We start from the raw sequence: 23,053 nt of genomic DNA, 5'->3' as shown, positions 1-23,053 counted from the left end.
CTTCCTTTATACACTACTATTAGTATTCATTTATCCTATTACTTCTTTCTCCCCACCCCTTGGGCCTCTGTCACTCTATTTCATTCTTCTCTCTTACGTTGTTCACCCTCTCCCTCCTTTTTTTCCTTTCCCCACTTTCCTTCCCCCACGTCCTTCCCATTCCTCTTCCCTCCTCTTCCTATCTCTCCTAGCCCCTGACCAGCGTGGTATTGACCCCTGTGGGAGGATGCCACTGCCACAGGGTCACCTCCCCTCTCAACCACCTCCTCCACAGAAATATGGTATTCATAAAATTATGCATACACATATACGTTATACATATGTGTGTATATACAGTATATGTATATACACATACATACACACATATGTACATACTTATGTATGTATATGTGTATGTATGTATGCACGTACGTATGTAGTATATATGTATGTGTGTACGTACGTACCTATGTATGTATGTATGTATGTATGTATGTATGTATGTATGTATGTACAGTATGTATGTATGTATGTACGTACGTATGCATGCATGTATATTGCTAGGAGTATTCCTCACAACCTGTCCTCACCTCGTCACTCACCGGTCCTCACTCCGGTCCTCACTCCTTCGCCTCACCTCTTCTCGGCGTCTCACGACCTTACTGACCCCCAAGTGGCCCCATGGGACACGCTCGCGGCTACTCAGCTGCGACGCGACCCAGAGCTTCCTTGAGGCCCACGGGTGGGACAAAGCCTCCTTGAGGGAATCACTCGTGGGGCCCCAGGATGACTAACCAGCGCTAGGGTCTGCCGCATGACCATCACACAAAGCCTCCTTCAGGAAACACGTGCAGCTCACCAGCCTCAGCGATGACTACCTCGGATAACCACGTGACAGAATACTGAATTAATTGAGAAATGCCTGCCCTCTGTCTTCGTGAGTCACCGGCGTCAGAACGTCTTGCCTCCGACTTCCCTCGCCTCACACTTGACCTCACGGCAATTAGGAGCACGGGTCATGACCTGCCCGTGTATATAAAAGATGAACCAACGCCCGAAGATGCAGATAGCCTCGGAGAAGCATACGTGAGCCTAGCTCGCTGCTTCTTGCTTTCTCACCACCCTCCCTTTTTTTTCTTTTTTTTTTTTTTTTTTTTTTTTTTTTTTTTTTTTTTTTTTTTTTTTTTTTTTTTTTTTTTTTTTTTTTCTCTCTCAACCAGATCGCCTCGGAGCAGCATACGTGAGCCTGCTCGCTGGTCCTTGGTTTCTCGCCTTCCCCTCACCACCTTTTTGCTCCCTCGCAAGCAGATCATCCGGAGACACGACTTTAAACACAGTCGTCACTTCCCTCGCCGTCTCGTTCCTGCTCTCCCCCATTGGCGCCCAACATATCATTATTAAATAAAACCATCTCCCTATCCCCTATCCACCAAAGTTTGCCTCCAACCAACGTAACTGGCTGCCCAACGTGGGGCAGACTACCGGCCTAACATTTGGCTACTAGCCTAACACACACACACATACACACACACACACACACACACACACACACACACATATATATATATATATATATATACGCACGTATACATATACAGTATACACGTGTATGAGAGTGAGAGGTGTGGGGGAAGAGGAAGAGGAGGATGAGAGGGATAGGGATGGGAAATCGACCCACAGTCCAAATTGACCAAGGGACCCATGTCAGCCAGTTCCTAAACTGCTCCTTACCTCCCCTTCATTCGTTTTCCTGAAAGCCAAATCCAAAATGTTTCACGACATAACAGATGTATAGTCATGGGCAAATTAATCTGACACAGTATTGATCAGTGCCGATCTGATTACTAGAGGTGTGTGACAACTGGCGTGGTCATGCTTTTGTCTAAAGGGTTGTTTTGTAAGCAGAGTTGTGAGTGTTTTGCTACAGGATACACATTCCATTCCACTGTAGGCTGTATCAGGTTCACATCTCCGCCATTGTACATTAACGAAATCATACCAGCCAGTTATCCTTTCTCGAGCCGAAAACTTAAAACCATTAATGAAGTCCAGTGACGGATCCAGGGGGGGCTGAGAGGACTGAACCTCTCCCCAAAAAAATCTTTCATTACTTCATCGCAGAGGTCGAGAAACCAGCCTCGTGTACACCAGTACGTGACAGAAAGCAGTAATACAGTGGTAGATTTTTCCCCCAGCATTCAATAAAATATTTCAGTGAGAATAACTGGGAAGATATTCAAAATATTAAGGGTAAATTTTTAAAAATGTAAGATTAAGTATTACTTTTGCCAAATATTTTAAAAGAAAATAAATCAAATTAAAATATATACTTCAATTTGTATTCAAAATCATCGTATTTGTGATACAGAGTACGTCTGTTTAAAAGCGTCATCTATAAGTACAAAATTCAGGTTAACCCCTCCCGAAGAGTCATCCATATTTAAGAAATTCAGCTTAGCTCAACCCCAATTTTTTATCCTGGATCTGCCACTGATTACATCGCATTCAAGATCACTGAATTTGTTCAAATCCTTTACATTTCCTAGTTTGGCTTTATACAATAGCGCTGTGGTAGCTCCAAACTTTGCCAGCTTCTTTGTTTATAAATCTCTTCGAACTCGTTTATGATTCAATGCGGCTTTGAATCCGATTTCGAAGTTATGGCATGAACAAGTGTTTGAATCTTAAACAAGTCTGCCTCCAGGCGTCCTGAAAGTTCACAATTGTACTCATATAAGGTATTAAAGGCCGAAGTCTTATAGAATCAACAATTTGGGGCGATGGTTTTCACAGATTCCTCACATGGCATGTCCCTCATTTGTGGGTAACTCTTTCCTCGCATCCTGAAGACCACCTTGACCTTAAATAAAAACGCCTGGTATCTACGAACTGCTGTTTTTGTTTTGTTTTTGTTTGTTTTTTTTTGGGGGGGGGAGGAAGGGTGGAACTTCTTGGAGCCTGCAAGAGGAACCTGAAAAACTCCAGGATTCCAATCTGGGAACATCTGCTTTATGTTCTTTAGTGTGTACTTTAGTATAAATCTGATGTATGCGACGAGAGCCATCGAGCATACAGCCGAAGTGCAACAACACCACAGTATCGGCTATTGGGGAGTGAATGCCAGCCTACGGAGCCTCAATAACTGCAGTGCACGAGTTCGGGGATCCATGAAGAGGGATCATCCACATAGACAATCCCCTCACGAGGAAGCAGCAAAGGAAGAAACGTGGAGAAGGAAGAAGAATAGGAGAAATCTACAAGAAGCAAGCTGGCATGGTATTTGTGAGCTGATAGTCTTTTTTTTTTTTTTTTTTTTTGCTTATCAATTTATATATTTGTTTATTCATTTACTTGTCTATATTACAGGTTACCCACTGTGCACATAAACTATTCATATTTGGTGAGTAAAGCCTTCATCACCCTGAAGAACATAAATAATGCACAGAAATCCGTGTCTAGCACCCTCTCCGCACTTTCTAAGCGATCCATGTCTACCAAATCCGATCACGCCCCTACGGACCAGAGGTAAGCAACATTCTTTTATGGTTGGAGACGAAGCTTCGCTCGAAAATAAACTCTGATCACTCTTTACCCCGTCTGGGGTATTGGCTGCATGTTATTGTTGCAAAGTAACATGGAGTTGATACTTTAGGGTCTATATGGGGCGCCCCTACGGACCAGAGTCACACATCATTTTGTCTGTGATAGAGAAAAACTGTTCATAGAGAAATGATGACACTTTTATTATACTGCGACTGTTCCTCCGTTATGTTGTCCTCCAACCCCTTGTTACTGCTCTGTACCCTTTCTCTGAATATTCATTTCCTTTTTTCGACTACCCTGTGGTGGGGAAAAGAATACTACCACCAGGTCTTCCCACTTGAGTCGTGAGAGGTGACAAAAAACGGGACAGGCGATAGGACTAGGAATCCTTCTACCTGTAGTCCCAAAGGGAACATTTCTAAAAAAAAAAAGTAAAGGCATAAGAGGGTCTAGGAATTTTCCAACCAGTACCCTAAGGTTTGGGTCTTTTAATGTGCGTGGATGTGGTACAGATGAGAGTAAAAGGGAAAAGATTGGCAGTATGTTTGTGAGAAGAAAGATGGATGTGTTGGCATTGAGTGAAACTAAGTTGAAAGGCAGGGGCGAGTGTGAGTTTGGGAGTGTAGTTGATAAGTTCTCAGGAGTGAAGAAGGGACGAGGGAGAGAAGGGGTGGCTATACTAGTAAGTGAAGAGATAGGTAAGCATGTAGTGGAGTGGAAGGAGGTTTCTTCAAGGTTGATGTGGATGAAGGTGAAACTGGGAAGGGAGATGTGGGTCTTTGTAAGTGCGTATGGACCTGGTAGTGAGAAGAGCATAGAGAAAAGGGAGGATTTTGGGTGAATTTAAGTGAGTACATAGAGGGATTAAAGAGAAATGTCAATGTAGTTGTATTGGGAGACCTTAATGCTAGGGTAGGAAATGAACCAATAGACGGAGTGATTGGGAAGTATGGAGTTCCAGGAAAAAAATCGTAGTGGAGAGTTGATGGTGGAGATGTGTCTCGAAAGAGAGTTGATGATAGCAAATACAGTGTTTAGGAAGAAAGTCAAGCATAAGTACACATGGGAGAGGGTGGTGGATGGAAGAGTGGCAGGTAGAGCGTTAATGGACTTAGTGGTGACCAAGAGTATGGTAGGAAGAGTTAAGGATATACATTTTCTAAGGGGAGAGAGTGGGGGAATATCAGATCATTTTCTGGTGGAAGGTAAGTTGAGAGTGGAGAATAGATGGAAAAAAGGAAAAGGGCAGAAGGTAGGGAGGTTCTTAGAGTCAACTGCTTAAATGAGAAAGAAAAGGAGGAGTATAGGAAGAAGCTGAGAGAGGAGTGGGAGGTAGTGAAGGATAGAATAGAACTAGGAGTGAAGGAGGAATGGGGATGGTTCAAGGAGAGAATCATAAGGTATGCAAAGATGGTGTGTGGAACAAGGAGGACGGGAGAAAATAGAAGGAAGGGTAGTGAGTGGTGGGATGAGGAAACAAAGAAGGGTGTAGAAGAGAAGAAGCAGGTTTTCATAGATTGGTTACATATTAGGACGAGTATGAGAGGTACAAAGTAAAGAGAAGAGAAGTAAAATATAAGATTAAGGAGGAAAAGAGGAGAGCGAGCAGATGTGAAATGGGGTAAGAGTATGACAAAAAAAATTGAAAGTAATGAAAAGATGTTTTGGAAAGAAATTAAAAGAGGAAGAGTAGGTGAATCAAGTAGAGAAGAAACTGTAAAAGGTGCAGATGGAGAGATAATAATGGAAGAGAAGGCAGTGAGAGGAAGGTGGGCGGAGTATTTTAGGGAGTTGCTAAATGTGAAGGAGGATAGGGAGGAAAGGTAGTTGCAGTGGGAAGCGCTAAGAAAATGACAATGATGAGTAAGAAAAATGGAGGAGAAATAAGGAGAGATGAAGTGAAAGCAGCTGTTAAGATGATAAGAGCAGGTAAGGCACCTGGGTTGGATGGATACTATGCAGAATGTCTGAAGAAAGGAGGTACAGATATGATGGACTGCCTGGTGAGGTTATTTAATGTTTGTTTAAGAGAGGGTAGAGTGCCGGAGGACTAGAGTAGTACCTATATAGTTCCACTTTACAAAGGAAAGGGGGACAAGTGCGAGTGTAGTAGTTTCAGAGGGATCAGCTTGTTGAGTGTAGTTGGGAAGGGTTATGGGAGGGTCTTGATTGAGAGGATTAGGAAAGGAACAGAGATTTTTGTGGTAAGACAGATATGTGAGAAAGCTATAGGGAAATGTAAGGATGTTTTTTGGGCTTTTATGGATTTGGAAAAGGTTTATAACAGGGTAGACAGGTAGGCACTGTGGGAGATATTGCAGATATATGGAATAGGAGGAAAGCTGTTAAGAGCAGTCAAGAGTTTTTACGAGGGTAGTAGAGCTTGTGTTAGGATTAGAAATGGAGAAAGTGAATGGTTGAGGTAAAGGTGGGACTTCATCAGGGATGTGTTAAGTCGCCCTGGCTGTTCAATCTGTACATGGATGGGGTGGTGCGAGAGGTGAATGCAAGGGTAGTGGGTAGGAGGTTGGAGTTGGTGAAGGAAAATGGAGAAAAGTAGGAGGTAAGCCAGCTGTTGTTTGCTGATGACACTGCGCTTGTAGCAGGATCAGAGGAGGGATTGAGGAAGTTACTGACAGAGTTTGAGAAGGTGTGGGAAAGAAGGAAGCTGAAGATAAATGTGGGTAAAAATGGTGATGAGATGTACAAGGGGAGAGAGTGGCAGCAGGCTGGAAGTGAGTATTAAGGGAGAGAGACTGGAGGAAATGGATAGTTTTAGATGCTTGAGTGCGAATGTGGCAGGAAAGGGAGGAGTGAGGGTGGAGGTAGAATGTAGATTGAGAGAAACGAGTAAATGCCTTGGGGGATTGAAAAGTGTAATGAGAAATAGACATTTGGGAATGGATGCTAAGAGGAACATAAGAGAAGGAGTTTGAATGTGTTTGAGATGAGGTGTTTGAGAAGTATGGTAGGGGTTACTAGGCTAGATAGAGTGAGAAATGAGGAGGTGAGGAGGAGAATAGGAGTGTAAAGGGAGTTGGGATACAGGGTTGATGAAAGAGTATTGGGATGATTTGGACACATGGAAAGAATGAGTGAAGAAAGATTAGTAAAAGAGGTGTGGAAGGCAAAGGTGGAAGGAGTGAACATAAGGGGGCGTGCTAGGATGAGATGGATGGATGGGGCTAAAGGGGCACTGGAAAAGAGAGGAATGTCTGTTGAGGAAGGACGGGAGAGGACAGAAGATAGGGGTAAGTGGAAAATGGTTGTGTATGGATGATGCTGTGATGCATGAGGGGGAGTGGGTGGGGGTGAGGGAGTATGTATGAGAAATAGATTGACGCAGCCCGAAGGGATTTCTCCCCATCTTCTCATTTTCTGCATAAGGGGGCGAAGAGGGGGGTCGCCAAATTAATGAAGCGGCCTTGCTGTGGATGTGCTGTGTCTTGCGACACTGCTTCTGACCCAGGGCAGTGGACAGGATGCAGGGATGACCCGTCATCCAGGAGGTGCCAAGATGTGAGGGAGGGAAGAGGGTGAAGGGGAGTAATGTAGGGGATGGAATGGGTGGGAGTGGTTTCTATGCCTTTCTCTTTTGGCTACCTCCCGTGTAAGAGGGAAAAAGCCTTTGGTGTATGTATGTATGTACTTTTTCTATTATCCCTATTCCCTGCTGTCTTCCTTAAATCTCTCATCTACCACCTCTTCAGTGAGAAATTGTCCCCTAAGGATAGTAGCGATGAGTAATGCAAATGAAACACAATACACCACTGTTTTTGTCTAGTGTAAAAAATAATCTTACATTGTCTCTATAGGGATCACCTGAAGCATTGTCATCCCAGACTTTGACAGGGTGATAACTTTTCAGATGGGCTATTCTGGGGTGACAATTCTTCAGGTGAGATATCCTAGGGTGACGATTCCTAAATTAACCCAACCTAACCTAACAACCTAACCTAATCTAACCTAACCTAACCTAACCTCACCTAACTTTACCTAACCTAACCTAACCTAACATTACCTAATCTTACCTAAGCTAAACGGGGTGACGATTCTTCAGGTGTTTTTGGTTGGGGTGACAATTCTTCAGGTGGGCTATCCTGGGATGATGATTCTTCAGGTGGACATTCTGAGATGATAGTTCTTCAGGTGCTCTGCAGTATATTGCATATCATTGTCTTTAACATATTCCCTATCCTATCATAGTTTTATTATAATGATGTCTCTCTTTTATGATACGTGGATGACTGCAATAACTACCAGCACTGGTGAATCTAAGGATGGCCAAATGAAATTTCATCAGCCAGCTTTTTTGAACACCTTGAATTTGAATCAGTTTCTCTTTTTATCGTTATCCTTCAAACTAAGGAACGAGAAAAATTAGTTGTAATTCACAGTCAAGGAATAACCTGTGCAAAGTCACTCTCATCTTTAAGAATTTGAACATTTATTTCACTACAGCCTAGCACATGGGTGGGCGACCTTAAGTGTGGGTGCCAAAATCAGCCAAATCTTTGATACAAAATTTCCTCGCGTGCCAACGAAGTAAAATTATAGGCCTACGTGCGAGTATAAGCCCCAAGACGCCGCCCAGCGCAGCATGTGGTTACTAATGGTTGTACAAAAGAAGTTGGAGATTTATGAGTTATTTTTTCAAGGTGAGCTGTGGGATTCACTTATCGGAAAAAAGTCGTTAATGTGACAGGTTTTGCATGCGTGTCAAAGGGTTGCCCACCCCTGCCCTAGAAGTTTCTACAATTCTGTATTCAACGTCAAGGAGGCTGTGCTTTGGAGATTGCTGCACGACACTCCTATGAAATTCATCTAAAGTCTACAAAAATCGATAAACAACATACTCCACATTTGTTACGGTGCTTTTTACCTCAGATCTGCTGATTTCTTTTCTGAATCGGTTCGGTTTGGTGATATCCGGTCCGATTCGGTATTCTTACGTGATTTTGAAATATCAGGCTCGTATGAGGACGTTTGGTTTTGGACATATTCGACCTTGGTGGATTTTCCATCTCACTACACATGCATATCTTTAATATTAGCTAAGCAACCTGGGCTAAAGTCTAAGTGTGATAAAATTAATATTTTAGAACAATTAGAAGCAGAAAAGCTTAGGATGAAGCAAACGAAAGACGCTGGCTTAGGATAAAACGAAAGGAAGAGAGGATTAATTTAAAAGTAGAACTGGCAGTGACTAGTGCTGAAGTTAAGGTGAAAATCAGAAAAGTGTAGGGCTAAGAAGTATAGTGACTACGCATGAGTTCTGGGGTCATTTTGGTGACCTGCTCCGATTGGGCCATCATTTGGCCCACAGGTGGAGGGCCACCAGGCCTGGTGACGGTTGCACTTGGACACCACTCAGGTCAAAAGTACGGGGGCCTGAGGCGGAAATGTGAAAAATGAGAGAGAGAAAAAAAAAGGCTCAAATTTGACAGTTCTCCACACACGCGCCCTTGGGTCCAAGTTCCTCCCGTCTACATCGACTCTAGTCCCCCGTACCTTTGACCTGAGTGGTGTCCAAGTGCAATTGGCACCAGGCCTGGTGGCCCTCCACCTGTGGGTCAGATGGTGGCCCAATCGGAGCAGGTCACCAAAATGACCCCATAACCCCCAAAATTTCAAAGGGATTTTGACCAGAAATCGTCACGTCACCAATGACCCAAACTTAGCCCAGAGGGGGAAAGTGGTATATAGTGCACTGCGAGGTAGACGGGAGGAACCTGGACCCAAGGGCGTGTGCGTGGCGACCTGCCAATCTTGAGCCTTTTTTCTCATTATTCACATTTCGCCTCTGGCGCCCGTACCTTTGACCTGACTGGTGGCAAAATCAGAGTAGACCACCAAAATGTATATATGTATTGGTAGATTGGAAGATGCATGTTTTCTCCTTTATATATTTGTCACATGCTAGTTATTTTGTATCTCTTATTGTATCAATTGGTTGCATTTCCGTATGTCCATTTTATAATGGAACCATGCGGTTGTGTATGCTTCCCGCCAAGCGAGGATGGGTGCCCACGCGAGCAGTTCTTAGCTCGCCTATGTGGTATAAAAATGTAATTGTAGTACTTTGTCGCCTTGTGGTTAATACATTGTTCGGTACTTATTGTTTTCAATAGCCACCCAATACATAATGGTGGCAGCGAGTTAAACAATACCGTGAACGTTTAATTTTTGTGCCTTTAAAATCTAGAACGCTACTTTAAACTTTGAAAATTCGAGATCTCTGGCTAGTCAGTTTCGTGGCATTGTGTGTCTGTGTTTTCTCTCCCTTTTTGCAACAATGTGCTCATATCGAGTGTTATGGAACAATTCATACCAGAGACTTTTGATTTTTTGTGAAAATTGGGCGCAGGAACAGTATTCTCCGAGCGCCCCAGATGATTTTTCCCACGTGGTTTTCCGGCATCATGTCTGCTGCTCGAACTTTGTTTCTTTTTCGTCATCTGCATTCATCAAAGGATTGCCTCTTGTTCCTGAGTGTGTCGACTGTAAATCTGGACCCCGGATGAATTGGATTTCAGAACAATATTATATCTACGTAATCCTATCGGACATTGAATCGCGTTCGCTGCCTTCTCCAGTGACTGGCCCCTTTTCAGGCTTTTGATGTGCTCAGGCTTGTACACGTTTTATTGTTCATGCATGCAATGCCATATTGTGTTTTTCTGATAATACTGAAATAATTGACAAAAAGTTATTTGTCTGGCAAGGCAGCCATGCTTGTGACGCCGTGTGACTTTTTCCTTAAGATCTAATATAGTTAGCCCTGTGTGGTCACAGATCACTTGTGACTCATAAATTTCGGCTGAATTATACATATACATAAACAACTGATTAACTGATAAATCAATTACAGTTCCCAGTCGCTGCCGGGCAGCGGTGGAGGAAGGTTGTTCCGAGACTGACTCTAGACAATCTTCTTGTGTTGTATGAACAAGAGGTTTGGGAAGAAAAGGAGCTCCCTAGATCACACCTATGCTGCTGTTGAGTTCTCCCAGGGAGTTGACAACATGGATGTGACTCTGCCACAGGGTGAGAGTGAAGAAAATGGTGAAGGAGGTAGCATGAGAGAGGCGCCATCACAGGGAGTGGGGAAGGTGAAGGACTGGGCCAAGATAGCTGAGAACCCGAATGATAGTGTCAACAATGCCGGTTCCCGTGCCAAGAGGATGAAGGTTGGTGGAATGTCTGGTGATCAAACTAAATCTGCTACCACGAGGGATCCCTTAATAACTGCAATGGAAGAAGCCGGTATGGACCAGGACTTGATAATCGAAGACAATAACTCCGCAGGCACTGAAGCAGCTGATGTGGATCAGAATATAGTATTCGGGGACAATAACACCACAGGTAGGGAAAGAGTCATAATAGTATTTCCGGATAAATGTAACCTCTCTCTGGAAAACAAGTATGCCTGGTATATGGTTCTCTTGAATCAACACCCTGAATGTAAGCCACTCTTTAAGGAAGGGAGGAATGCACCATATATTACATTAAACGTTGGTCAGCAATATGATACAATGATAACAGATGGCTTCCAGGGACAAGTAATGAAACCAATGGCTGGCTAGCGACGTTCTGTGGTCATTTTTGACGTCCCTACATACAAAAATGTCAATTTGTTACAATGTCCACCAGGATTCCAGTGGCTAAAACGACGGATGGTTGAGAAAAGTCCAAGACCTCAACTCCTAGGAGCAGTATCGGGACCTGTTGACACAGAAGTTCTCATCATCGGTGTTGGTAGGAAGAAAGTTGCTCCCTATGTTCCAGAGCCAGACCTGTGTCAAAGATGTAGCAAGTGGGGACACAAGAGTTGTCGATGTCGAGCTACATATGTGCGTTGTAGATATTGTGCTGGGGATCATCTCTCAGAGGAGTGCCGGGAAAAGATTCAACAGAAAGTAGCTGTACCACCGAAATGCTGCAACTGTGGAAGTCAGCATATTGCAAGTTCACCAGTATGCCCTAAAAAACCACGTTACAACAAGACACTGCCACCAAGTATGCCAAGTATGCCTACTACTGTATACCAGTCTGCTCCTCCACCTACAAGGCCTGCTTGGAACGTCACAGTATTGCAGGAAGAATTTCCACCTTTACAATAGGAGAAAGCAACGACTGATTCTACAGTTTCTAAGGTGGGGTCACTTTCCATTACTCAGTTAAATGATAAAGTGAATTCAGTGGCTAATGCGCAGGAGCGACAAAATTTGGCAGTGGACAAACTCACTGCCTTGTTAAATGAAAGTATTGAGGAAGTACGAGCGGATAGAGTGAGGCTTGAGAGAAAGATGAAGGAATACACAGACTCTAAATTTAAAGAAGTGCAGGAGTTTGTGCATCAAGACACACAGAAAGTCCATCAGCAAGTACAGGAATTTGTGCAACAAGACATTCAGAAAGTTCATCATGAAGTACGGGAAACTGTGTATCAAGGCATTCAGAAAGTTCATCAAGAAGTACATGAAACTGTGCATCAAGAAATACAGAAGGCAAACTGTCAACAAGCAAAGGTTTTGGAATCTATCATGGGAAGGCTTGAAATTTTGAAAAAGCGAGATAAGGAGAGACACGAAAATTACGAACGGCTATCTAGGAATATAGAATTAATACTAGAGAAGTTTGAGGCCTTCAGAAGGGAGGTCATTGCTAGCCAGAACAATAATCAGTGGCCCCTACCAAAGTGATGCAAAACCCTACAATGAATAACAAATTTTTCCGTTTATTGACATGGAATGTTAATGGACTAAAAGATAGGATAACTGATATTCATGCATATATTCTTCAACAGAGTCCTTACTTCATAGCTGTACAGGAAACTGGGCCAGAGGTGTGTGAACTCAGAGGATATTGTCAACATGTTCTTAGTTGTGATGATGGAAGCAGTAGAGATGGTAAATACAGTACTGTGATATTGTAATATACAGTAAAGGATATGAGTGATATTTTATGTAAACATTTATTTTGGCAAAACTGTAATATACAAATTGGATATAAAATGTATAGGAGTTAGTTGGCAAGACCCAACTCTCTCCTTTGTTGTATGTCAACAATAAACTTTTTGAATTGAATTGAATTGAATCAATTACAGTTGAAAGGAGCGGAGTGGTTTGGGAGAGTATTACCGACTTGCGTAATTGAAGTTCGAAACTCTGAAGCTTCAAATACCAAGATTTAGAAACTCTGAAGCTTCAAAACTCCGAAACTTCGAAACTCCGAAACTCCGAAGCGCAAAAGGTAGAGGAAGGGAGAAGGACCACAATGGAACAGTCAAGAATAGACAGACAGAACTAGTAGAAGTCGGGACTGCTGGAGCTAAAATACGGTCTAGCCAGCGTATCTCCGTATCACCATCGAGACTTCGTTCTGAATCGAATCGTCTGGATGAGCTTGGACTAGTGGAAGAAGTACGGTCGGTAAGGAGCTGCAGGCTGGACCTGTCAACTCGCTTCATCGTTCGACTTGGCGAGTGAATCCCCCCACCCCCATCCAGTGATAGGTGTCGTCGATGTTAATTACACACGGCTAGAAAAAGATTGTGAAGTATTGACTCTAACAGTATTGACTGCCAAAGTTGTGACAGTGTATTCTGTGAAAGTTGTGAACCCTGTGGACATTGTGAATATTGTGAAGAGCCTGTTGCTGTCGTCCGCCAGTGAGATTTCGCTGTATTAGGCAGTCGAGTGACATCGTAATCTAAACTCGTTGCTATATTGCACTGGTTAGTTATGTGCATGTGTGAACATTTATATAAAATTGTATTATTGATTAATTATTGGTGTGAGTGAGATAGATGGTTAGCTATGTATGTGTGAATATATATATATACAATTGTATTTATTGGTGAGTGATTGTTAATTATTAGATTATAATTTATACTTGTTTGATTGGCCCTGCTCTTCGACATTTAACTTATGTACAACGCTATATAGAAAGAAGTACCCACACAAAATTTAAATTATGTAGAATCCTCTTAGGCCAGTGAAGCTGCCGGAGAAAGTCAAATTGTGTATGTGTATATTCCAATTAACATTTAGTCAACTCCTACTGAGGTGTAAAGTTCTGAAAGTGGTGATGTTTTCCTTGATTGTGTTCTGTAGTGAGTTGTGGTAATTACGTATCTTAATTGTGAATAGTTTAGTTTGTATTAATAACGATCTTGCTTTTTTTTATCAGAGCGAATACTATTGTTTGCGTTCTTTCAGGTAATCCAATCTTGTTCTATATGATCACCATTATTATTATTTTTTTTTCCTAATGTCTAAACACGAAGTCCCATCTTTTTTCAATTCCCAAATCTATCTAGGACAATGGCTCGTACTTTCACATTATTACATCAGGATCCTTCTGTTAAATTTTCTGGTGAGGATCCCAATATAAAGCTAGTGGTTTTATTCGTAAGTGGGTCTGCCCCACACCTATTAAAAATCTAACTTCCTTCCATTAAGTTCATTCCTTGCACTGGCCCTCCAAATCTCCCCCTCCCCATCTTATCTATCCTGCCCTTTACTACTCAGTGCGAAGATCATATTGTAAATACTAACATTTCAACTGGGTCTGAGAAAAATTCTTTCATGAGGTAACAGCTTGTACAAAGTTCATTGTATTCTGAGATGTTATCGGCATAGTCTTCACCCCAAATATTTGGAGTATAATTATGATTCTGAGCTAATTTCCTGATACCACCGTAGATAATTCATATCGGTGGTGTTTTAAGCTGGCTGATGTTCTTGCATCCAGATTGGGTACTCTTTACTATAGGTGGGTTCAGACCAGCAAAATTGTAGTTGAAGCCTTAGATTCTCCCTTTCAGAGTAGGTAGATAAGGGTACTATCACTTTAGAGAGGTTCCACCTTATTCTGAAGTTTCTTTTATACAATTTTCTTAGTGTCTTTTGAGAGGATGGCAGCATCTTCTGTTATAAGATGTACGAGTCCCTATTAAATTATCTTTCGTAACAAGACTCTCGTGTAAACTTATGGAGGTACCTTCTGGTTCTTTGTGTATTGATGCACTTCAACATATCATTGTTCCTAGTTCTCCTCCACCCCCTCAGTATTCAGTTCCTAATCAAAGCTCCCCTTCGTCTACATTTACCCCTCCTGTCCTTGCGTGTACCTTGTAACAGGTCAAGTAATTAAAGTAGTTTTTTTCACCGTAAGTATCAGGTACACAAGTCAGGGCAGTCCCCTGTCAGTAGGAATTTACTGGATGTTTCTTCTAATGTGACGCATGACCTTTCCAGAGTAGAGCCACAGGATAAGCTTAGCATATCCATGGTCATTGTAAATATGCAATTGATCAGTGTTTCAAGGTTTTGACACTTAGAGCTGAGACTTCTCATCACCCTAGACAACCTTGGTCCCATTTTCACAGGCGCCCATTTCACAACCCAATGGTTTGACCAGTAATGTTTGGTCCCAGATCATCCCCTTGGTGGTTGCCGAGTCTTCTCAATTACTCGCCTTTCAATTTCTTGCAGAGAATACACCTATTTCAGTCACTGTAGATACTGGTGCAGAATGTAGTCTCGTGGTAGAAAGTCTTATGCTCTCCGGGATTTTTACAATCTCCCCTTATCTCCTTTTTGTAATGGTTTGCATTCTGTACAAGGTTCCCCCTTGCCTATTCTTGGGTTTCTTCACATTCCCTTAAGGTTTTCCTCGCATGCTACAGTTTTCCATGTCACTTTTGTTGTATTTGGTATTGCTCTTGTGTGATTGCCACTTGGGTATTGATGCTCTTGCAGTGTATAGCATTGGTACATCTCCTAGTTACCACGTGACTTACTGTAAATTTGTTATTCCTGCAACAGATAGGCCAGTTTCCATTTGTGACTCCCCTCCTCTGCATGACCAGATCATACAGTTGCCTTCAAAAGGACCACATGACTTACTGTAAGTTTATTCCTGCAACAGATAGGCCAGTTTCCATTTGTGACTCCCCTCCTGTGCATGACCAGATCATACAGTTGCCTTCAAAAGGACCCCCTCGTTTTAACTCTCCTATTCTTTCTTGTGCTGCTGTTTTATTGGACCTCCAAGTACAATTCCAGTTCCAGTGCGCATTTCAGGTGGATGGGACTCTCTCCACTATTCATGAGGATCATGTTACCACAGTTATGGTAACCAACATCACAGGTGCTCTCTCTCTCTCTCTCTCTCTCTCTCTCTCTCTCTCTCTCTCTCTCTCTCTCTCTCTCTCTCTCTCTCTCTCTCTCTCTCTCTCTCATGGGAGTGGTTTAGGTTCCTTTGAAGTCGTTGACATTGATCCTTTCCAGGATTCTCCTATCATTGCAGCTTCTGTGCTACAGTCTCCACAAGCAAGTGACACAACTCACTTGGCTTCCAAATTTGCGATGTTTGCCTAAGCTTACCTATTTCAATTACATGGGAGGTTAAGAGACTTCTTATAGTGCTCCCATCTTAACTCCAATCATAAGGTATGGATTAATAGTTTCCAATTTCTATTTCCGCAGTTTTATCATCAATGTCTCCTTTCATTCACTTACTTTCCTCTTGATGAAGAATTTCTTCTTAAACACTGATCCAATTTGTCCTTAAAGGCTCCTATGGTAGGGGCTGGAACTACCTCCACTGGAAGACCATTCCAATCATTGACTACACTTACACTAAATGAATTAGCCCTTGCCAGATTTCTCCAGTGGCCTCGTTTCTTGAGCTTAACCGTGTTTGACCTGGTACTATTTTCATTATACTCAAGACATTATAGTCCACATTCTCCATCCCATGCAGGATTTTATAAGTTTCAATTAAATCGCCTCTACGTCTTCGTTTTTTAACGTTGTTAGTCCCAGTATCTGGCATCTCTTCGTAGTCAAGGTCCCTTAGCTCTGGTACCAGTTTGGTCATCCTTCTTTGTACTTTATCTAATTCTTGAATATCCTTTTTGAAGTATGGTGACCAGCTCTGAACGGCATACTCTAATTGTGGTCTCACCAAAGCACAGAGTGACTTGCATACGTCTGCATCCATGGATGGAAAATTTCTTATCAAGCCTACCATCTTATTTGCCTTCTTAGCTACCACTGCAACATGGCAAGATTGATTTCCTGATGAAACGCCTTGTCTCGCTGAACTGTTAGTGACCCACCGTCAGGCTTTGGCTTTGCCTGGTGATCCATTAAAAGTTGCAGATCGTGTGATTCATAGTATCGATCTTCAGCCAGGTCCCGAAGCTCGGCGTGAGGACCCTGTTTGGTATGCTGTTATTTATGCTTTGGAGTCCGGTGATGATACCACCTTACCAGATTTACCTGTTCCCTTGTCCCAATTTTCCCTCCAGGACAAGGTTCTCATTCGTAATGCGGAAGTCTTTGAGCAGGATGTGGCACAGCTAGTGATCCCCAATTCTCTAGTTCCTGTGTTCTGTCCCTTGCTCATGATGCCCCTCAGGTTAGTCACCCAGGTTGTGACAAAAATCTGGCTATGGCACATAAGTACTATTGGCCAAAAATGCAACTGGACATTACCTCTCATGTAGTCCAGTGTAGTTCTTGTGCACATAACAAAGGTTCTACACACATTGCTCCCACCTTAGAGTACCTTGCTCCTTCTCGCCCTTTTCAGACTATGGCTATAGAACTTTTACAACTGCCTCCTAGTACTCAAGGTTCCGTGTATGCCCTTGTATGTGTGGACCACTTTAATCATTTTGTGATATTGGCTCCCTTATGTAGCAAGTCTGCTCCAGTTGTAGCTCGTGCTTTAGTTTGTTTTTTGTCCATATACTACTTTGGGGAAGAGGGGAATGTCTGTTGAGGAAGGACGGGAGAGGACAGAAGACAGGTGAATGGAGAATGGTTGTATATGGATGATGTTGTGATGCATGGGGTGGAGTGGGCAGGGGGATGGGGGGTGAGGTAGTATGTGTGAGCAAAATTTGATGCAGCCCGAAGGGATTTCTCTTCGTCTTCTCCTTTTTTGCAATGGGGGGACGGAGAGGGGGGGGTCGCCGATTTAATGAAGCGGCATTGCTGTGGATGTGCTGTCTTGCGACACTGCTTCTGACCCAGGGCAGTGGACAAGGTGCAGGGATGACCCGTCATCCAGGAGGTGCTAAGATAAGAGGGAGGGTGGAGGGGTGTGGAGTGTATTCAGGGATGGAATGGGTGGAATGATTTTATGCCTTTTCCTTTTTGGCTACCTCCCTTGTAAGGGGGAAAAAGCCTTGGTATATGTATGTATGTATATACTACAGTGCTCCTCAGTAACAGTGGGTCTGAATTTAGGTATGAGGTTTTAGCAAGCATTTGCGAGTGTTATGGCATCACAAACATCTGACTATTTACCATCCTGCATCCAATGGTCTTGTAAAGAGGACAAATAGGAGGATTTTTTATATACTCAGGCATGTTAGTAGTAGCTTTCATGAATCTTGGGAGGATTGGCTTCCTCATGTCACTGCTTGTATTAACAGCACCACCAATCTACTGTAAACTTCATTGTAAATTTACAGGTCCTTTTTTGGTTACTGAGAAGTTGCATCGCAATAAGTTCAGGGTCTTTGCTCCTTCCCAGGGACTGAGTGAAGTGTTGTATGTTAATAAGCTTAAGGTTACAAGAGTGCTTATCCCTGCATTTACCCAGCCTCCACCAAGGCCCACTGCACAAAATATGCCTTCTGTATCTGCCCCTAATAATTATAATCTCTGTTCAAGAAGTTCTGCGTCTTCATAACTGTATATGTGCTCTGTTATTCATGTTTGTCTTGATCTGTACTTTGTATATTGTTTCTCTGTTTATTGATTTGCATTTGTAAATTTGGTTTACTTATTAAGTGTCATGTCCCGGATGTCCAGCGATTGCTATTTTTTCTCTTGTTTACTAGTGCCAGTTTGTATATCTTTATTACAGCGAGTCCTCCTTGTACAGTAATTCTTTATCCAGTAAATTCAGTTAGTGTTTGGTAATTACTACCCTCGATTCTATTTACAGTAAGAAAAATTCAGATACCGTATCCACTAGATATTTTGAAGAGGAAAGAGCAGGGAGAAGGTACATACATACACATACATATACCAAGGCTTTTTCCCCCTTACAAAGGAGGTAGCCAAAAAGGAAAAGGCATAAAATCATTCCCACCCATTCCATCCCTGAATACACTCCACACCCCTCCACCCTCCCTCTTATCTTAGCACCTCCTGGATGACGGGTCATCCCTGCACCTTGTCCACTGCGTCCCCTCATGTTCACTCCCTCCACATCTGCCTTCCATACCTCTTTTACTAGTCTTTCTTCACTCATTCTTTCCATGTGTCCAAACCATCCTAATACTCTTTCATCAACCCTATCTCCCAACTCCCTTTCCACCCCTGTTCTCCTCCTCACCTCGTCATTTCTCATTCTATCTAGCCTAGTAACCCCCATCATACTTCTCAGACACCTCATCTCAAACACATTCAAACTCCTTCTCTCTTCCTCTCTTATGTTCCATGGAACATGGAAGTGAGCATTAAGGGAGAGTGACTGGAGGAAGTGGATAGTTTTAGATACTTGGGTGCAAATGTGGCAGGAAAAGGTGGAGTGAAGGTGGAGGTAGAATGTAGATTGAGAGAAGCGATTAGAGTGTAATGAGGAAGAGACATTTGGGAATGGATGCTAAGAGGAGACTGTATGAAGGAGTGATTGTGCCAACAGCACTGTATGGGGCAGAAACATGGAACATAAGAGGGAGAAGGTACATCTGCCATATCTTATTATTACATGTTATAATGGGTTCAGTATACAGTAATTTCAATTTGCAGTAAGGTTTTCAGGAATGCATATGTACCGTATAACGAGGAATTACTGTATATGCTTTTCTTATGTATTCATATGTATAGTCCTTATATGTCGTGTAATTATGTATGCTCATGTGATTTTTTTTTTTCTCCACTTTTGTAAGACTATAATGTGGTGTGTGTGGAGTATGTTACATTGTATGATATATTATTTTTTTATGTATTGGGTGTGCCGATTTAATCATTCTTTTCCACACTTCTGTGTTCACACATGTTATGTAATTATCCATTTTGTCTTGCTGTGGTCAATTGTTTTTCTCGTTTACTCAGTGGGGTAACTGAGTGGTGGTGGTGGTGGCTGAGCAATGTTTTGGTGTACGTGTATAGCACTGTACATTTGTGATTATTGTGCATATGTATTGGTAGATCGGGGGATGCATGTTTTCTCCCTTGTATATTTGTCACATTTAATAATTCAGTATTGAATTAATTGGTTGCATTTCTATATGCAACCAATTAATACAATAATAAATACTAAATTATTTAATGTGACAAATAAGAAGTTTTTACGAGAGTAGTAGAGGTTGTGTAAGGATTAGAAATGGAGAGTGAATGGTTTGAGGTAAAGGTGGGACTTCATCAGGGATGTGTTAGGTCACCCTGGCTGTTCAATCTATACATGGATGGGGTGGTGCGAGAGGTGAATGCAAGGGTAGTGGGTCAGGGATTGGAGATGGTTAAAGAAAATGGAGAAAAGTGGGAAATAAGCCAGTTGTTGTTTGCTGATGACACTGCGCTTGTAGCAGGATCAGAGGAGGGATTGAGGAAGTTAGTGACAGAGTTTGAGAAGGTGTGTGAAAGAAGGAAGCTGAAGATGAATGTGGGTAAAAGTAAGGTGATGAGATGTACAAGGGGAGAGATTGGCAGCAGGGAGAGAGATTGGAGGAAATAGATAGTTTTAGATACTTGGGTGCAAATGTGGCAGGAAAGGGAGGGTTGGGGGTGGAGGTAGAATGTAGATTGAGAGAAGAGGATAAATGTCTTGGTGGATTAAAAAGTATGACAAATAAACATTTGGGAATGGATGCTAAGAGGAGGTTATATGAAGGAGTAATTGTGCCAACAGCACTGTATGGGGCAGAAGCATGGAACATAAGAGGAGTTTGAATGTGAGATGAGGTGTTTGAAAAGTATGATGGGTTACTAGGCTAGAGTGAGAAATGAAGAGGTGAGGAGGGGGGGGGGGTGCCGAATTAATGAAGCGGCCTTGCTGTGGATGTGCTGTCTTGCAACACTGCTTCTGACCCAGGGCAGTAGACAGGATGCAGGGATGACCCATCATCCAGGAGGTGCCAAGATGTGAGGGAGGGAAGAGGGTGGAGGGGAGTGGAGTATGTAGGGAATGGAATGGGTGGGAGTGGTTTCTATGCCTTTTTCTTTTTGGCTACCTCCTGTGTGAGGGGGGGGAAAAAAGCCTTTATATGTATTTCTATATGCCCATTTTGGCATGTAACCATGGAGTCATGTATGCTTCCCACCAAATTAGGTTGCATGCCTATGCAGGCAGTTGCTAGCTCTCCTCTGTGGTATAAATGTACATTGTAATTGTGGTGCTTTGTCACCTTGAGATTATTACATTGTTCAGTACTTATTTGGTTTCAATAGCCACCCGATACAACCCACAGATTTTTACCAAAAATAGTCACATCACCAAACTTAGCCCAGAGGGGGAGAGTGGTGCACAGTGCACTGCAAGGTAGATGGGAAGAACCTGGACCCAAGGGCATGTGAATGGCAACCTGCCAAATTTTAGTATTTTTTTCTTGTTTTTCCCATTTCTGCCTTTGGCTTTGACCTGAGTGGTGTCAAAGTGCAATTGGCATCTAGCTTGGTGGCCCTCCACCTGTGAGCTAGATGGTAGCCCAATTGGAGGTCGCCAAAATGACCCCAGAACCACCAAAATTTCAACCCACGGATTTTGACCAAATATCGCCACGTCACCGATTTGGCCTAAATTTAGCCCAGAGGGTGAGAGTGGTACACAGTACACTGTGAATTATATGGGAATAACCTAGACTCAAGAGCATGTGCATGGCAACCTGCTAAATTTGAGCTTTTCTCATTTTTCACATTTATGCCTCTGGTGCCCATACCTTTGACCTGAGTGGTGTCAAAGTGCAATTGGCATCAGGCCTGGAAGCCCTCCACTTGTGGGTCAGATGGTGGCCCAATCAGAGCAGGTCACCAAAATGACCCCAAAAATATTGTCCTGCTTTGATTTAGCCACTATATGACCCACAGGTGAGGGGCCACCAGGCCTGATGCCAATTGCACTTGGACACCACTCGGGGCAAAGGTACGGGTGCCAGAGGTGGAAATGTGAAAAATGAGGCTCAAATTTGGCAGGTTGCCACGCACATGCCCTTGGGTCCAGGTTCCTCCTGTCTACTTCACAGTGCACTGTGCACCACTCTCCCCCTCTGGAGTAAGTTTGGGCCAAATCGGTGACACGATGATTTTCTCAAAATCCATCGATCCCCCCTTTGAATTTTTTTTTTGTTTTGGGGTCCTTTTTGTGATTAGCTCCATTTGGGCCACTATTTCACCCACAGGTGGAAAACCAATTTTAATTAAGCTATTCTCTGAGATGGCATAACACAACAGTTCTCACACATGCTGATGGCCTTACAATAATATTCCAATACAACTACAAAACAGCTGCTAAGAATACCAAGACAGATTTAGACAGACTGGAATTGTGGCTACAACAGAATGGAGTTCTCCCTTTAGACTCGATAACTTTGCTCACCCAAACAACTATGAATTAAAGAAATGTCTGCTAGTAAAACTAAATGACCAACTCCCTCCACTGGACAAGAACCCTAAAATCCTAAGCCTCATTTTTTATCATGTCCTATATGATCAATTGGAGGGCAGGAGATGGGACCCAAACAGTTTTGCTCCTTTACAGTATGCTACAATTAGGTAAGTACATATCAAGGACCAAACAGAAATTCAATGAAAAAATAAACATACTAAATTATTAGCTAGCACAGCTTTTGATCATTACAAAAACACTAATCATAGTTTACAAATGGTTTTTAAGAACCACGCTTCTCTGTCTTCTGAGCCTGGTTTCCAAAAAGCAAGAAAACAGCCTATGCACTGCACAAAACATTAAGAGTAATAACCGGATGCATCAAAGCCATCCCAATAGAATCTCTACACATTGAAACAAAATTCCTTTCCATAAAAGAAGGCGAGGTGTCTATGCACTTGGACTTTTGGGGCAGGTAACAATCACTGTTAGGAATCGAGAGAAATACATAACTTGAACCCATGACTAGAAAGATGCAAGACCAACACACTTCCTATTGCACCAACAGCACATGAAAATGATTGATACACAGTTCTATAAGTCCTCATTCCCTCGCATCCACCCCATTATATAACACCTCTACCAACCGACTGGTGAAAATAAAGCATATTGCTCAAATATCTACAACCTAACACCAACTGCATACAACACATCTATATAAAAACATTCCCAGATCACAAAACAAGCACAAGATCAACCACCAAATTCCACCAGATATCAACCCAACAAAGAAATGCCTCTCATGACAAGCAAGAACCATATGATTATATTTTTCTTATGGCTACCATCCAGCTTTAGATACCAGCACAGAATAGGCCTAGCTACAAATGCAAATTGCCCCAAATATAATCGCCACACTAATAGGCAATGAACACCTCATCTTACAGTGCCC

This window comes from Oratosquilla oratoria, chromosome 30 (assembly GCF_046742065.1).
Source record: "Oratosquilla oratoria isolate Oo_2021 chromosome 30, ASM4674206v1, whole genome shotgun sequence".
In the NCBI taxonomy this organism is placed as follows: Eukaryota; Metazoa; Arthropoda; class Malacostraca; order Stomatopoda; family Squillidae; genus Oratosquilla; species Oratosquilla oratoria.
Note: the sequence above shows the minus strand (reverse complement) of the source record.